Below are 16,367 nucleotides of genomic sequence, written 5' to 3' on the forward strand. Positions count from 1 at the left end.
GTGTCCCCTGCATTGGCAGGCAGATTCTTAACCACTGTGCCACCAGGGAAGTCCCAAGTTGAACATTTAAAAAATTGATTTGTGTAAACTCTTAAATAAGGAAACTAGTTCCTTGTCTGTGGCATCCTTTTTCCAAGGTTGTCAGTTGTCTTTGGTTTTGCTTATTGTTTTTTTTCTTTTGTTGTTTAGAAAAATTGGCTTTTATTCTATTTTTCAATTTTTTTATGACTTGTGAGTTTTGTGCCCTATTTGAGAGGTCTTTACCACACCAGCCAAGATTATAAAATAATTCTCCTATGGTTTCTTTTTTTTTTTGCGGTACGCGGGCCTCTCACTGTTGCGGCCTCTCCCATTTCAGAGCACAGGCTCCGGACGCACAGGCTCAGCGGCCATGGCTCACGGACCCAGCTGCTCCGCGGCATGTGGGATCTTCCTGGACCAGGGCACGAACCCGTGTACCCTGCATCGGCAGGCAGACTCTCAACCACTGCGCCACCAGGGAAGCCCTCCTATGGTTTCTTATATTACTTGTATGGTTTTAATTTTAACATTTAAATAAGATTAACATTTTCTGGTGTAATATATGAGAGGAGCCCTCTTAATTTTTTTTTCAGATTGGTGACCAGTTGTCTTAACACCATTTATTGATTAATCTATCTTTTTTCCACTTGATTTGAGAAACTATCAAGGTTCTTATAAATATAGTAAGCTCCAAATATGCATTTTATTTATTTATATTTATTTTTGGCTGCATTGGGTCTTCGTTGCTGTGCATGGGCTTTCTCTAGTTGTGGCGAGCAGGGGCTACTCTTTGTTGTGGTGCACGGACTTCTCATTGCAGTGGCTTCTCTTGTTGCAGAGCATGGGCTCTAGGCACGCGGGCTTCAGTAGTTGTGGCTCGTGGGCTCTAGAGCGCAGGCTCAGTAGTTGTGGCCCATGGGATTAGTTGCTCCATGGCACATGGGATCTTCCCGGACCAGGGCTTGAACCCATGTCTCCTGCAGTGGCAGGCAGATTCTTAAGCACTGTGCCACCAGGGAAGTCCCGCATTTTAAAATATAGTTGAAATCTTATGTACTTTGTTAGTTTGGGGACTCTAGATGAGAACTATTATCTTTAATTATCTGCTGTCCTTTAGAAACCTTTGCCTATTCACCTTTATAAAACTATAACTAATATATGTTGCTATTTCTAAATTTCTGATTAAATTTCACTAAGTGTAGATACAATTCTCTTGTTTACAGAGTTATAGTAAGGTTATTTACATGTGTTCCCAAGTGTGATAACTTTCCATGTCCTTGTCTTTAAAAAAGAAAAATCTAACCACATGGTATAGATGATAGCAGATGTTCAATCTTTTAAAAAGCAGCATATGAAATTTTGAAAAAGAATAAAGGATTACCCAAGTTCTGCTGTTTTAGTGATTTAAAAAATCCTGTCTGGTAAATTATCAAGAGACAGCTGAGATCCAGGGAAGTAAGCAAAAGCGTCCTGTGAAGAGCCAGAAGAGATGTTATAGTGTTCATGAACTAACTTCATGCTCTCAGACCGTCTTTTTGACATAGGCTTTTTTTCTGGCCTTGCTGTGCGGCATGCAGGACCTTAGTTCCCTGACCAGGGATGGAACCAAGGGCTCCAGCAGTGAGAGCACTGAGTCCTAACCACTGGACCGCCAGGGAACTCCCTCCATTTAAAGTTATTATAGGACTTCCCTGGTGTCGCAGTGGTTAAGAATCCGCCTGCCAATGCAGGGGATATGGGTTCGAGCCCTGGTCCGGGAAGATCCCACAGGCCATGGAGCAGCTAAACCCGTGTGCCACAACTACTGAGCCTGCGCTCTAGAGCCCACAAGCCACAACTTCTGAGCCAACGTGCCACAACTACTGAAGCCCGCACGCCTAGAGCCCATGCTTCACAACAAGAGAAACCACTGCAATGAGAAGCCTGCGTACCACAATGATGAGTAGCCCCCGCTCGCTGCAACTAGAGAAAGCCCACGTGCAGCAAGGAAGACCCAACGCAGCCAAAAATAAAACATAAATAAATAAATAAATTTTTTAAAGTTATAAAATATTGGTTATATTCCCTGTGCTGTATGATATATCCTTGCAGCTTATTTCTTTTATACACAGCAGTTTGTATCTGTTAATTCCCTACCCCTATCTTGCCCTTCTCCACTTTCCTCTCCCCAGTGGTAACCACTAGTTTGTTCTCTATATCTGTGAGTCTGTTTCTGTTTTGTTATATTCATTCATCCTATTTTTTAGATTCCACATATAAGTGATATCATACAGTATTTGTCTTTTTCTGTCTAACTTATTTTACGAAGCGTAATACCCTTCAGGTCCATCCATGGTGTTGCAAATGGCAAAATTTCATTCTTTTTAATGTCCTTTTTCACATAGTTTTAACAAGTCTGATCATTTATTACACAAATTGAGGGCTTACCCTATAGCAGATTAGGGGGAAAAAAAGAAGGGAGAAAAGGCATAATGACAGCTGACAGCCAAAATGAAAGAGAAACTCTTTACAAAAAGAAAGGAAACTCTTTACAAACAAGTTTATGTTCTTTGGTAGGGGTGGAGGGGTGTGGGTAGCAGGGGTGTAAATAGTTATCTCTTGCCATTCAGTTTTGGGGCAAATAGCTGTTCTCATCTCATTTGATACTGGAGATGTCACAGAGTCAAAGCAGGTGCAATGATTGATGCTCAAAATGACCCTGAGTCATCAAGGAAGGTTAAATTGTGATCATAATGTTTTGTTTAAGATAGGAAAGAGTGAAGTGTATTTTAGAATAATTCTTATAAAAATGGTTACAATAATGCAAGAAAAGCACTTATGCAGGTAGCTTTAATTATTTCAAGTTCTTAACTTGAGTTCCATGGACCCTAGGGGCCCTATGAAGCCTCTTAAAGCTGAACAGGGAATTTGGTGAATATGTGTGCTTTTCTGGGGCAAGGAGCCATGGCTTTCATCCTATTCTCAAAGGGTTCTATAATTTAAAAAGGTTAAGAATGGCTGAGGTATCTGAAAAATTTATGTATTCAAAGACCCCGATGATGCCAGATAAATGAAATGTTATGAATTTATAGCTATACTGTTTTAAAAATTTATAACTGTACTGTGTTATAAATTTATAACACTGTGCTAAGTTATAAATTTATAACTATACAGTTATAAATTGATGGGAGCAATAGACCCAATTACCTTTCACTTACTTCATTATGTATTTTGCAAGTGCTACCTTATATTACTTTGTATAAGTAATGATTTTTTTTCCCTTCTTGTAGTCATCAGTAGCACTATTTGTAAATAGACTGGACTCAGTGGAATCTGTGCTACCTTATGAGTATAATACGTAAGTTGTAAGTATTATAATTATATCCAATATAATTGATATAATTGTGATTAATTTATATCATAATTATGATATAATTGTGTTAAAATGTGCCTTAAGTTTTTAAAGTTAGTGAACGAAAGCCCTGAATATATTAAGAAATGTAGTGGTAATTTTATAATAAACGTAACAGAAAAAAGGATTAGAATAGAGAGCTTTCAATGTGAGACAAGTGCTTAAAAATTAAGAAGTTGCCATACTTGATTTTTCTTTCTAAGAAAGGAAAATTATAAATTTACTACACTTTGAACTTGAAAAAATATCTTTGCAGAGTTGTATCTTATTTCTAAAATATCAAATACTAAGGTAGGTTTATACTAAGGTTTTTAATGGATGAAGGTGCTTAGTTTAGTAGTGAGTAGTTGTTATAAGATTCAGTATGATCATTCATTTGAGAATAACAACAAATGATGTACTTAGAAAAAATGATTGTAGTTCCCTTTGGTATTACTTTATTTCTACTAATTAAGCAGAAATAAAATCAGGTCTGATTTTCATTAAAATACCAGGTGTAAATGTAGGGTGTTAGTATGAGAATTTAAAATATTACAGAGGCCTACCATTTATTTTATCTTCTACCTAAGCCATTTTACATTCAAATTTACTTAAAGGTAATTGTAATTCTTTTCACCTAGTAACTATTTGATTTGTGAGTATGTGGGAATGTGTTTGGGGCTGTTTGTTTTTTAATTCCCCTTTGATCAGAACTGATAATTACAGTTTCTAAATGTCCCAGGTTAGAATCAGTACAGACTTTAAGCCATTGTTACCTTATTTGTGCTTATATGTAATTTGAAGTTTAATCCTAAATATAGTGTTGTTTTCTTTTTGATTGTGATTACCTGCATTACAAAAGTCAAGAGCAGTACCATGAGCATTTTAAATAATGAATTCATAATTATCAGAGGTTAAACAGTTTAAAGAGGAACATATAATGAGGTCTATAAATCATAAATAGAAAGGTTCTGGGTCATATTTTTAGAAGAATCTACTATTAAAAGTGGAGAGGCTAGATAAATTATAAGGACTGATTTCTTTGCTGATTTTTTTTTTTACCTTACTTGAGCCTCTCTCTCTCTCTTTTTTTTTTTTTTTTGACTTCTGTCAAGACTCCGGAAAGAAAAGCCCTTCTGAAAATCTTGGACAAGTACTATTTGGAGAACGAATAACATCATCTCCTTATGAGGTTATTCAGTTGATCTTATTTTAAATCTTATTTAAAAATGAATCTTCTCAAAACTGACTACATATACAGCCATCCCTCGGTATCCATGGGGGATTGGTTCCAGGACTCACTGCAGATACCAAAATCCACATATGCTCAAGCCCATAGTCAGCCCTCCACATAGGCAGGTTCCACATCTGCAGATTCAACCAACCACGGCTCGTGTATTAAATTTTACGTTTGCCATCCACGGTTGGTTGAATCTGTGGATGTGGAACCCATGGAATCAGAGTGCCCACTGTATATTTATTGAAAAAATCTGCATGTAAGTGAACCTGGATAGTTCAAACTTGTGTTGTTCAAGGGTCAACCATAATCGCACCAGAGTCTTTGCTCTAAAAGGAGGTAAAGAAAAAGGAAAGGAGGTAGAATCTGGCATTGCTAGAAGAATACATTAATACAGTTGGCCCTCCAAATCCAAGGGTTCCACATCTGAAGATTCAACCAACCTGGAATCGAAAATATTCGGGGAACAAAATTCCAGAAAGTTCCCAAAAGCAAAACTAGAATTTACATAGCGTTTACATTGTGTATTAAGTATTATAAGTAATGTAGAGATGGTTTGAAGTACAGCTGACCCTTGAACAACACAGGTTTGAACTGCGTGGGTCTACTTATACCCTGATTTTTTTTTCAGTATATGATTTGTGGTTGGCTGAATTCCTGGATGTGGAACTCTGATTCAGAGGAACCACCTATGTAGAGGGCCAACTATAAGTTACAGGTAGATTTTCAACATCAGGGAGGGTTGGACCCCTAACCTCTGCATTGTTCAAGGGTCAACTGTATAGGGGAGGATGTGTGTAGGTTATATGCATATACTCCACCATTTTATATGAGGGACTTGAGCAATGGTGGATTTTGGTATCTGTGGATTTTGATATCCTTGGGAGTTCTAGAACCAATACTCCACTGATACTGAGGGATGACTCTAAATGCTCTTTAAGCTATCTGCAGTAGTTGGTGGTTCCACACAAAGGTTTTGCCTTTCAAGTTTTATTTTTGCTTCATAAAGAAAAAAAGTTCAATTTTTTGTTCTTGCATATTTTGGGTAGGGTGATATAAGTAGATGTAATTGGACTCTCAGTGTCTATTGATATTGCCCTTGATATCTTAATAGATATGGGGATAGAGTGAGGATGTTTTCAAGAGCAGTCATGGTTATGAAGGCACTAACTTTTTTCTTCTTTTTTCTCAACTTCATTGAAGTATAACTGAAGTACAATAAACTACACATATTGAAAGTGTATAATTTGATCAATTTTAGTATAGGTGAAACCATCAGACGTTTGCTTGTTTTACAACTTTTTATTTTGAAATAATTACAGATTCACAGGAAGCTACAAAAAAATGAACAGGGAGGTCTTGTATACCCTTTACCCAGGTTTGCCCAATGGTAACATCTTGCATGACTATAGTACAATAGCAAAACCAGGGAATTGATGTTGGACAATGCACAGACCTTTTTCAGATTTCACTAGTTTTACATGCACTCTTTGTGTGTGTATGTGTGTGTGTGTGTGCATGTGTGTGTGAGATGCAGATTTGTGTACACACCAGCACAGTCAATACACAGCATAGTTCCATCAGCACAAGGCTCCCTCATGCTGCCCATTTTCTGTTCTTTTTCTATTTAGTTTTCAAAATTCTTTGTATATTCTAAAAATAGTTATGATTCCTTTATTGCAACAGTATTTTGCAAATAGTTTCTCCCAGTCTGTGGCTTGTGTTTTCGTCTTCTTTATAGGGTCTTTCACAAAGCAAATGTTTTAAATTTTATGTGGTCCAGTAATCAAGTTTTCCTTTTATGCATCATGCTTCTGGTGTCAAGTCTAAGAAGACTTTGCATAGCCTTAGGTCCTGAAGACTTTCTTCTAAAAGTTTTATAATTTGACTTTATATATTTAAGTCTGATCCATTTCGAGTTATTTTTTGTATAAGGTGTGAGGTCTGGGTTGAAATTCTATTTTTTTTGCCTGTAGGTGTGCAATTGCTTCAGTACCATTTGATGGAAAGACCTTTTCAGCAATTTCAGTTCTTCCTCCACTTACTTGTTTTTGCACCTTTGTGAAAAAATCACTTGGGCCTAGTTGTGTAGGTCTATTTCTGGGTTCTCTATTGATGTGTTCCATTGGTCTGTGTGTCAGGCATTTGCTTTTCGATGATTAAAGTTGCACACAATTCCCCTGTGGAGTACCATTGTCCCAAGAGAAAAGTGCGCCTTTTCAAGAAATGCTATCCTTTGGATGGAAGAAACATGACAGTTTAGTTCAGTTGCCAATAAGGAATTTTCGGGTTAATATTTGTATGATTTCAGGATATGAAGTGTTAAATTTCATTGTTTATTCTTGCTTATTGTTTTCTGATGAACCACAATGGCACTTCATCTTGATAATCTCCTGTAACTAGACTTTGTAAACAAGAGGTTTCATATTAAAAGTATCAAATATTTTATTATCACTTTTTTTGGTAACAGCTTTATTGAGAGATCATTCACATACCAAATAATTCACCCACTCATAAGTGTCCAATTCAATGCTTTTTAGTATACTCATGGAGTTGTGTAACCATCACTATAACCAATTTTATTATCAGTTTTTAGTGAAGGGTTGTAGATCAGGGTAGTTTCTATAAAGCTGCAGTGGATTTTATTTATTTATTTATTGGCTGCACTGTGAGGCTTGTGGGATCTTAGTTCCCCAACCAGGGATAGAACCTGCATCCCCTGCGGTGGAAGCATGAAGTACTAACCACTGGACTGCTAGGGAATTCCCGCTACAATGGATTTATACCCCACCTTTTATAATACTGAAGAAGGCAAATTCTTCTGTTTAGTGGTGAAAGCAGTGTGTGTGTGTCTACTGTAATCATTTTAGGTATGAACTGAAATGTAGAGGAGATAGTGCTGAGAATGATGGCATACTGAAGTCTCTGAAGAAAAGTTTTATTTGTAAGATAAAGTGCTTGTTTTGTGACATTTGATTTATACAATTTAGCCAAATCTCTTAATATTTTTAATTTTCTTTCATAATAGTTTTCTTTTAACAAGACAGAAACGTGTAAAAGTTTGTGTAAAATTTTATGATACAGCAAATGAAAATCAGAAGAAAAAGCTGTCCTTCTTTGTCTTTGTAATAGTCTTTATTTTAAAGTCTTTTTTTTTTTTACTCTGCGGTACGCGGGCCTCTCACTGTTATGGCCTCTCCCGTTGCGGAGCACAGGCTCCGGACGTGCAGGCTCAGCAGCCATGGCTCACGGGCCTAGCAGCTCCGCGGCATGTGGGATATTCTTGGACCGGGGCACGAACCCGTGTCCCCTGCATCGGCAGGCGGACTCTCAACAACTGTGCCACCAGGGAAGCCCTAAAGTCTATTTTGTCTGATATGAGAATCGCTACTCCAGCTTTCTTTTGATTTCCATTTGCATGGAATATATTTTTCCACCTCCACACTTTCAGTCTGTATGTGTCCCTAGGTCTGAAGTGGGTCTCTTGTAGACAGCATATATACGGGTCTTGTTTTTGTATCCATTCAGCCAGTCTATGTCTTTTGGTTGGAGCATTTAATCCATTTACATTTAAGGTAATTATCGATATGTATGTTCCTATTACCATCTTCTTAATTGTTTTGGGTTTGTTATTGTAGGTCTTTTCTTTCTCTTGTGTTTCCTGCCTAGAGAAGTTCCTTTAGCATTTGTTGTAGAGCTGGTTTGGTGGTGCTGAATTCTCTTAGCTTTTGCTTGTCTATAAAGGTTTTAATTTCTCCGTCAAATCTGAATGAGATCTTTGCTAGGTAGAGTAATCTTGGTTGTAGGTTCTTCCCTTTCATCACCTTAAATATGTCCTGCCGCTCCCTTCTGGCTCGCAGAGTTTCTGCTGAAATATCAGCTGTTAACCTTATGGGGATTCCCTCGTATGTTATTTGTTGTTTTTCCCTTGCTGCTTTAAATATTTTTTCTTTGTATTTAATTTTTGATAGTTTAATTAATATGTGTCTTGGCATGTTTCTCCTTGGATTTATCCTGTATGGGACTCCCTGTGCTTCCTGGACTTGATTAACTATTTCCTTTCCCATATTAGGGAAGTTTTCAACTATAATCTCTTCAAATATTTTCTCAGTCCCTTTCTTTATCTCTTCTTCTTCTGGGACCCCTATAGATCAATGGAACAGGACAGAAAGCCCAGAGATAAACCCACACACATATGGTCACCTTATATTTTGATAAAGGAGGCAAGAATATACAATGGAGAAAAGACAGCCTCTTCAATAAGTGGTGCTGGGAAAACTGGACAGCTACATGTAAAAGAATGAAATTAGAACACTCCCTAACACCATGCACAAAAATAAACTCAAAATGGATTAAAGACCTAAATGTAAGGCCAGACACTATAAAACTCTTAGAGGAAAACATAGGCAGAACACTCTATGACATAAATCACAGCAAGATCCATTTTTACCCACTTCTTAGAGAAACGGAAATAAAAACAAAAATAAACAAATGAGACCTAATGACACTTAAAAGCTTTTGCACAGCAAAGGAAACCATAAACAAGACGAAAATACAACCCTCAAAATGGGAGAAAATATTTGCAAATGAAGCAACTGACAAAGGATTAATCTCCAAAATTTACAACCAGCTCATGCAGCTCAATATCAAAAAAACAAACAACCCAATCCAAAAATGGGCAGAAGACCTAAATAGACATTTCTCCAAAGAAGATATACAGATTGCCAACAAACACATGAAAGGATGCTCAACATCACTAATCATTAGAGAAATGCAAATCAAAAGTACAATGAGGTATCACCTCACACCAGTCAGAATGTCCATCATCAAAAAATCTATAAACAATAAACTCTGGAGAGGGTGTGGAGAAAAGGGAACCCTCCTGCACTGTTGGTGGGAATGTAAATTGATACAGCCACTATGGAGAACAGTATGGAGATTCCTTAAAAAACTAAAAATAGAAGTACCATACGACCCATCAGTCACACTCCTGGGCATATACCCTGAGAAAACCATAATTCAAAAAGAGTCATGGGGCTTCCCTGGTGGCACAGTGGTTGAGAGTCCGTGTGCCGATGCAGGGGACACGGGTTCATGCCCTGGTCCAGGAAGATCCCACATGCCGCGGAGCAGATGGGCCTGTGAGCCATGGCCGCTGAGCCTGCGCATCCGGAGCCTGTGCCCCGCAACGGGAGAGGCCACAAGAGTGAGAGGCCCGTGTACTGCAAACCCCCCCCCCCAAAAAAAAACAAACAGACAAAAAAAGAGTCATGGACCACAGTTTTCATTGCAGCTTTATTTACAATAGCCAGGACATGGAAGCAACCTAAATGTCCATTGACAGATGAATGGATAAAGAAGATGTGGCCCATATATATAATGGAATATTACTCAGCCATAAAGGAAATGAAACTGAGTCATTTATAGTGAGGTGGATGGACCTAGAGTCTGTCATACAGAGTGAAGTAAGTCAGAAAGAGAAAAAAAAATACCGTATGCTAACACATATATATGGAATCTAAAAAAAAAAAAATGGTCATGAAGAACCTAGTGGCAGGACAGGAATAAAGACACAGACCTACTAGAGAATGGACTTGAGGTCATGGGGAGGGGGAAGGGTAAGCTGTGACAAAGTGAGAGAGTGGCATGGACATATATACAGTACCAAATGTAAAGTAGATAGCTAGTGGGAAGCAGCCGCATAGCACAGGGAGATCAGGCCGGTGCTTTGTGATCACCAAGAGGGGTGGGATAGGGAGGGTGGGAGGGAGGGAGATGCAAGAGGGAAGCGATATGGGGATATATGTATACATATAGCTGATTCACTTTGTTATAAAGCAGAAACTAACTCAGCGTTGTAAAGCAATTATACTCCAATAGAGGTGTTAAAAAAAAACAAAAGAAAAAGGTGGATTTCTTTTTTAAAAAAATAAATTTATTTATTTACTTTTGACTGCTTTGTGTCTTTGTTGCTGCGCGCGGGCTTTCTCTAGTTGCGGTGAGGGGCTACTCTTTGTTGCAGTGTGCAGGCTTTTCATTGCTGTGGCTTCTCTTGTTGTGGAGCACAGCCTCTAGGCGTGCGGGCTAAAGTAGTTGTGGCTTGAGGGCTGTAGAGCGCAGGCTTAGTAGGTGTGGCGCAAGGGCTTTGTTGCTCTGCAGCATGTGGGATCTTCCTGGACCAGGGCTTGAACCTGTGTCCCCTGCGTTGGCAGGTGGATTGTTAACCACTGCACCACCAGGGAAGCCCCAAAGCTGGATTTCTTGAAGAGAGGAATATAACTGAATTATCAACATCACTGTTGTGTTTGGCATCTGAAATCACATGACTTAATTTTTCACTTCCTTTCAGAAGTAGTTTTAATAACTATTTAATATCTACTGAAATTGTATACTATTTTTTTGCGACTTGAGTTTGATTAAAAATCTGAACTTAAATGTAAGATGATGTTAGTATTGCTTGATTTGAAATGCTTTTTAAATCTTTTCCTTAAAAATATTTATATTTAGGATTATTGATAATATGCCAGTGATATGGTGTCGTGATATGGAAGATGGAAAATGTACTGCACACCAGGATTTCCGATAGGATGTTTTATTACCCAATGTGGCATATCGAAAGATGCTTGCATTATCCATGTAAGTGTTGAGAACTTACTATAGAAATATAGAATGTTGAAATATAGAAATATAAGAATAGAAATATATAGAAATATAAGAATGTTGCTTCATTTACAATTTGCTTTCTATTTTAGTCACTTAACAAACATGAATGGGACACCTACCATCTTCTCGGTTTTGTGCTAGGTGTTGGGGATACAAAGACAAGTGGTCCCTGCCCTCTAGAAGTTCACAGTCCTATGTAGGGAGATAGACTTATAAGCAAATCACTGTGATAAAATGTTATATGCTAGGAGACTAAGGGGCAGTGAGGATATAATGGAGGGAATGAAAAAGTATTTGTCAGATGAATGGGTGGGTGAGCATTTCTAGTAGGGAAATCAGTGTGGTCCAAAGCTTGGAAGTCTGAAACAGCATACTGTGATTGGGCGACTGTGAATAGTCGAGTGTGTTTGTGGCATAAGATTTGCGGTTTGGGGGATGCAGGTAGAGATGAAGCTCAGAAGGGGGGTGGGGGAATTCCCTGGCGGTCCAGTGATTAGTACTCCATGGTTCCACTGCAGGGGGCCCGGGTTCAATTCCTGGTTGGGGAACTAAGATCCTGCATGCTGAGCCGCAGGGCCAGAAAAAAAAGGGGGGTGGCGGGTAGGCAGAAGGCAGGAGGTCCTGTATGCAATGGTAAGGAAAATAGCATTGACTGCCTGTTATGAGCCAGGAGCAATGTTATATCACTCTATATACAGTGACTAATTTAACCCTTAGAATAGCCCTGTTGCTAGAATCTACTACTGCTGTTTTACAGATAATGAAATTCAATCTCAGAGATGGTAAGGGACATGACTAGGGGCATACAGCTAGTAAGTGGCAGACATAGGACTCCAACTCAGATCTTTTTTATTTTATTTATTTATTTTTATTGAGGTATAGTTGCTTTACAATGTTGTGACAGTTTCTGCTGTACAGCGAAGTGAATCAGCTATATGTATACATATATCCCTTTTTTTGGATTTCCTTCCCATTTAGGTTACCACAGAGCGTCGAGTAGAGTTCCCTGTGCTATACAGTAGGTTCTCATTAGATATCTATTTTATACACAGTATCAATAGTGTATATATGTCAATCCCCATCTCCCAATTCATTCCACTGCCCCCTTTCCCCCTTGGTATCCATACGTTTGTTTGTTCTCTATGTGTGTCTTTATTTCTGCTTTACAAATAGGTTCATCTGTACCATTTTTCTCCATTCCACATATATGCGTTAATATACAATATTTGTTTTTCTCTTTCTGACTTACTTCACTCTTTATGACACTCTCTAGGTCCATCCACCTCGCTAGAAATAACTCAATTTCGTTTCTTTTTTATGTCTGAGTAATATTCCATTGTATATATGTACCACATTTTCTTTATCCATTCATCTGTCAGTGGACATTTAGGTTGCTTCCATGTCCTGTCTATTGTAAATAGTGCTGCAGTGAACATTGGGGTGCATGTGTCTTTTTGAATACACCCAGTAGTGGGATTGCTGGGTCATGTGGTAGTTCTGTTTTTAGTTCTTTAAGGAACCTCTATACTGTTTTCCATAGTATAGTGGCTGTATCAATTTACATTCCTACCAACTATGCAAGAGGGTTCCCTTTTCTCCACACCCTCTTCAGCATTTATTGTTTGTAGATTTTTTTGATGATGGCCATTCTGACCGGTGTGAGGTGATACCTCATTGTAGTTTTGATTTGCATCTCTCTGATAATTAGTGATGTTGAGTATCTTTTAATGTGCATCTTGGCCATCTGTATGTCTTCTTTGGAGAAATGTCTATTTAGGTCTTCTGCCCATTTGTGGATTGAGTTGTTTGTTTTTTTGATATTGAGCTGCAAGAGCTGTTTATATATTTTGGAGATTAATCCTTTGTCAGTTGCTTCATTTGCAAATATTTTCTCCCATTCGGAGGGTTGTCTTTTCGTGTTGTTTTTGGTTTCCTTTGCTATGCAAAAGCTTTTAAGTTTAATTAGGTCCCATTTGTTTATTTTTGTTTTTATTCTCATTACTATAGGAGGTGGGTCAGAAAAGATCTTGTTGTGATTTATGTCAGAGTGTTCTTCCTATGTTTTCCTCTAAGAGTTTTATAGTGTCTAGTTTTACATTTAGGTCTTTTTTTTTAACATTTAATTAATTAATTAATTTTATTTTTTGGCTGTGCCGTGTGTTAGTTGTGGCATGCGGGATCTTCATTGTGGGTATGTGGGATCTTTGGTTGTGGCGTGCAGGCTTCTCTCTAGTTGTGGTGTGTGGGTTTTCTCTTCTCTAGCTGTGGTGCATGGGCTCCAGGGCACATGGGCTCTGTAGTTTGTGGCACACGGGCTCTCTAGTTGAGGTGCATGAGCTCAGTAGCTGTGGCCCGGGGGCTAAGTTTCCCTGCGGCATGTGGGATCTTAGTTCCCCGACCAGGGATCGAACCCATGTCCTCTGCATTGTAAGGCAGATTCTTTACCACTGGACCACCAGGGGAGTCTCTACATTTAGGTCTTTAATCCATTTTGAGTTTGTTTTTGTGTATGGTGTTAGGGAGTGTTCTAATGTTATTCATTTACATGTAGCTGCCCAGTTTTCCCAGTGCTACTTATTGAAGAGACTATCTTTTCTCCATTGTATATTCTTGCCTTGTTTGTCATAGATTAGGTGACCATATGTGTGTGGGTTTATCTCTGGGCTTTCTATCTTGTTCCATTGATCTATATTTCTGTTTTTGTGCCAGTACCCTACTGTCTTGATTATTGTAGCTTTGTAGTATAGTCTGAAGTCCGGGAGCCTGATTCCTCCAGCTCTGTTTTTCTTTCTCAAGATTACTTTGGCTGTTTGTGGTCTTTTGTGTTTCCATACAATTTATAAAATTTTTTGTTCTAATTCTGTGAAAATTGCCATTGGTAGTTTGATAGGGATTGCATTGAATCTGTAGATTGCTTTGGGTAGTATAGTCATTTTCACAATATTGATTCTTCCAATCCAAGAATGGTATATCTCCCCATCTGTTTGTGTTGTCTTTGATTTCTTTCATTAGTATCTCATAGTTTTCTGCATAGAGGTCTTTTGTCTCCTTAGGTAGGTTTGTTCCTAGGTATTTTATTCTTTTTGTTGCAATGGTAACTCAGATCTTTTTATCTTGGAAGTCCCAATCAGACTGTTTTTGAAATCTGTCTTGTGGTTTTCAAACTGTTTTCTACTGGGCCCTAGGGTAATAGAAGTGTCTTGGGGCTGCCATGGAGGCTGAATGGGCATGGAAGTGCTCAACCAGGGCAGCATTGCTTATAATCTGTGTTACATGTGGAGACTTGACGTGGATCAGCAATGGGGATGAAGGGGGAGACTCGATGTGGTCAGCAGTGGGGATGAAGGGGAAGGGAGAGAGAGGAGCAGAGGATGCCTGCCAAGTTTCTGTTTTGGTGTCTAATTGGTGGTACCCTTCATTGTTTCTTTCCAAAGAAAAGGATAGTGCTTCTTGAATTTCAGTCATTCATGCACCACCTTGGTGATTTTTGCCACATCTGAGGCACCTGTATTATTATTTATCCATCATTTATTTTTTTTGGCTGTGCCGCACAGCTTGCGGGATCTCAGTTCCCTGACCAGGGATTGAAACTGGGCCCTGGCAGGGAAAGCCCAGAATCCTAACCACTAGGCCACCAGGGAACTCCCTATTTATTCATAATTTAACTTAAATTTATTTAACAGGAAATTACAGAAATTACAGGCTTAGTGTACTACTTATATATTTTATTCATCTATTTTCAAGTAACTAGATTAAAAAGTAGAGTACAGATTGTTATTTCACCTACTACCTAAAATTATCTCTTATATCCCCAGTGATATGTATTTCTCACAATGGGAAACATTCACATAGGGAATGTGGGAGGAAAAGCAGCAAACAACTGCTTAATTGATCATTCTTTTAAAGTAAAGGAAAAATGGCTGAAGACAGGAGTTAATGAGTAGGAGAAATTTGCATTAATATAGTCTGTGTTTGATACTCTATATGGACGTCTATATGGAAATTTTTTTTTTTTTGGCTGCACTTCCTGGCTTGCGGGATCTTAGTTCCCTGACCAGGGATTGAACCTGGGCCCTCGGCAGTGAAAGCACAGAGTCCTAACCACTGCACTGCCAAGGAATTCCCTGGAATGGTTCTTTGGAACCATTTAAAGACCACATCTTTGAAGGTCTGGGAAGAATAAATGGACCAATAGGATGAAAGAGCCCCAGTTGGCCAGAGTAGCAGTAACTTTTATCAACATTTGTGGGTTGCCACCCTAAGATTACCAAGGTTAAGTGAAACCAGCAGTTGTCTTTTGTCATCCCTTTTATATATAGAGGAATTCTTTCTTGAGAATTTTCTCATTCATTTTTATTTTAAGAATTTTTTTTTTTGGCCACACTGCACTGCACGTGGGATGTCAGTTCCCCAACCAGGGATTGAACCCATGCCCACTGCGGTGGAAGCATGGAGTCCTAACCACTGGACCGCCAGGGAAGTCCCTAAGGATATTTATTTTGGATAGATGTTGATGCCCTCCTCCTTCCCCCCTTTACAGGCAGACTTCCTTCCATTGCAAACTTAAAGCTGTAGGGAAGTTTCAGAAAAGTTGTTTATAGTGTTATAGTGTAATTGATCTTTTTTGCAGGAATAATAATATCAGCTATTCTCAAAGTGAGGTCTGGGACTCTCTGAGAACTTTTCAGGGAGTCTGCCAGGTCAAAATTGTTTCCATAGTAATATTAAGATGTTTTTTGCCTTCTTTACTCTCACTCGTTCATGAGTGTACCGTGGAATTTTCCAGAAGCTATGTGAAGTGTGATGATGTCATCACTCTAAAGGCTAATGGAATGTGTGCTTCTGTACACTTGTGTTTTAAAATTTTCTCATTTTAAGTTCTAATTTGGTCACTATGGGTAGACATAACCCTCATAAACAAAAACTCTTTAGGGTTTTTCATAATTTTTAAGAGTAGGAGTCCTGAGATTAAAAAAGTTTGAGAACTGCTGAATTAGGTATTTAGAATCAAAGTGGCAAATATGGTTGTCTTATCAATAAAAAGTTTTAAATTCATTAAGTATGCTAGCATTGTAC

General features: G+C 38.4%; 1 pseudogene across 1 annotated transcript in view; it reads left to right on the forward strand.

Moving 5' to 3' along the window:
• LOC309796300 (transmembrane 9 superfamily member 2-like) overlaps positions 1-16,367 on the forward strand; it is a 99,031-nt pseudogene that overhangs the window by 1,946 nt on the left and 80,718 nt on the right. The window contains exons 2-5 of the transcript in view: positions 3,291-3,358; positions 4,490-4,583; positions 7,657-7,737; positions 11,136-11,264. The product of the transcript in view is annotated as a transmembrane 9 superfamily member 2-like (transcript). The remainder of the gene's footprint in view (positions 1-3,290; positions 3,359-4,489; positions 4,584-7,656; positions 7,738-11,135; positions 11,265-16,367) is intronic.

Source organism: Mesoplodon mirus (assembly GCF_964341445.2).
Source record: "Mesoplodon mirus genome assembly, chromosome: X".
Lineage (NCBI taxonomy): Eukaryota > Metazoa > Chordata > Mammalia > Artiodactyla > Ziphiidae > Mesoplodon > Mesoplodon mirus.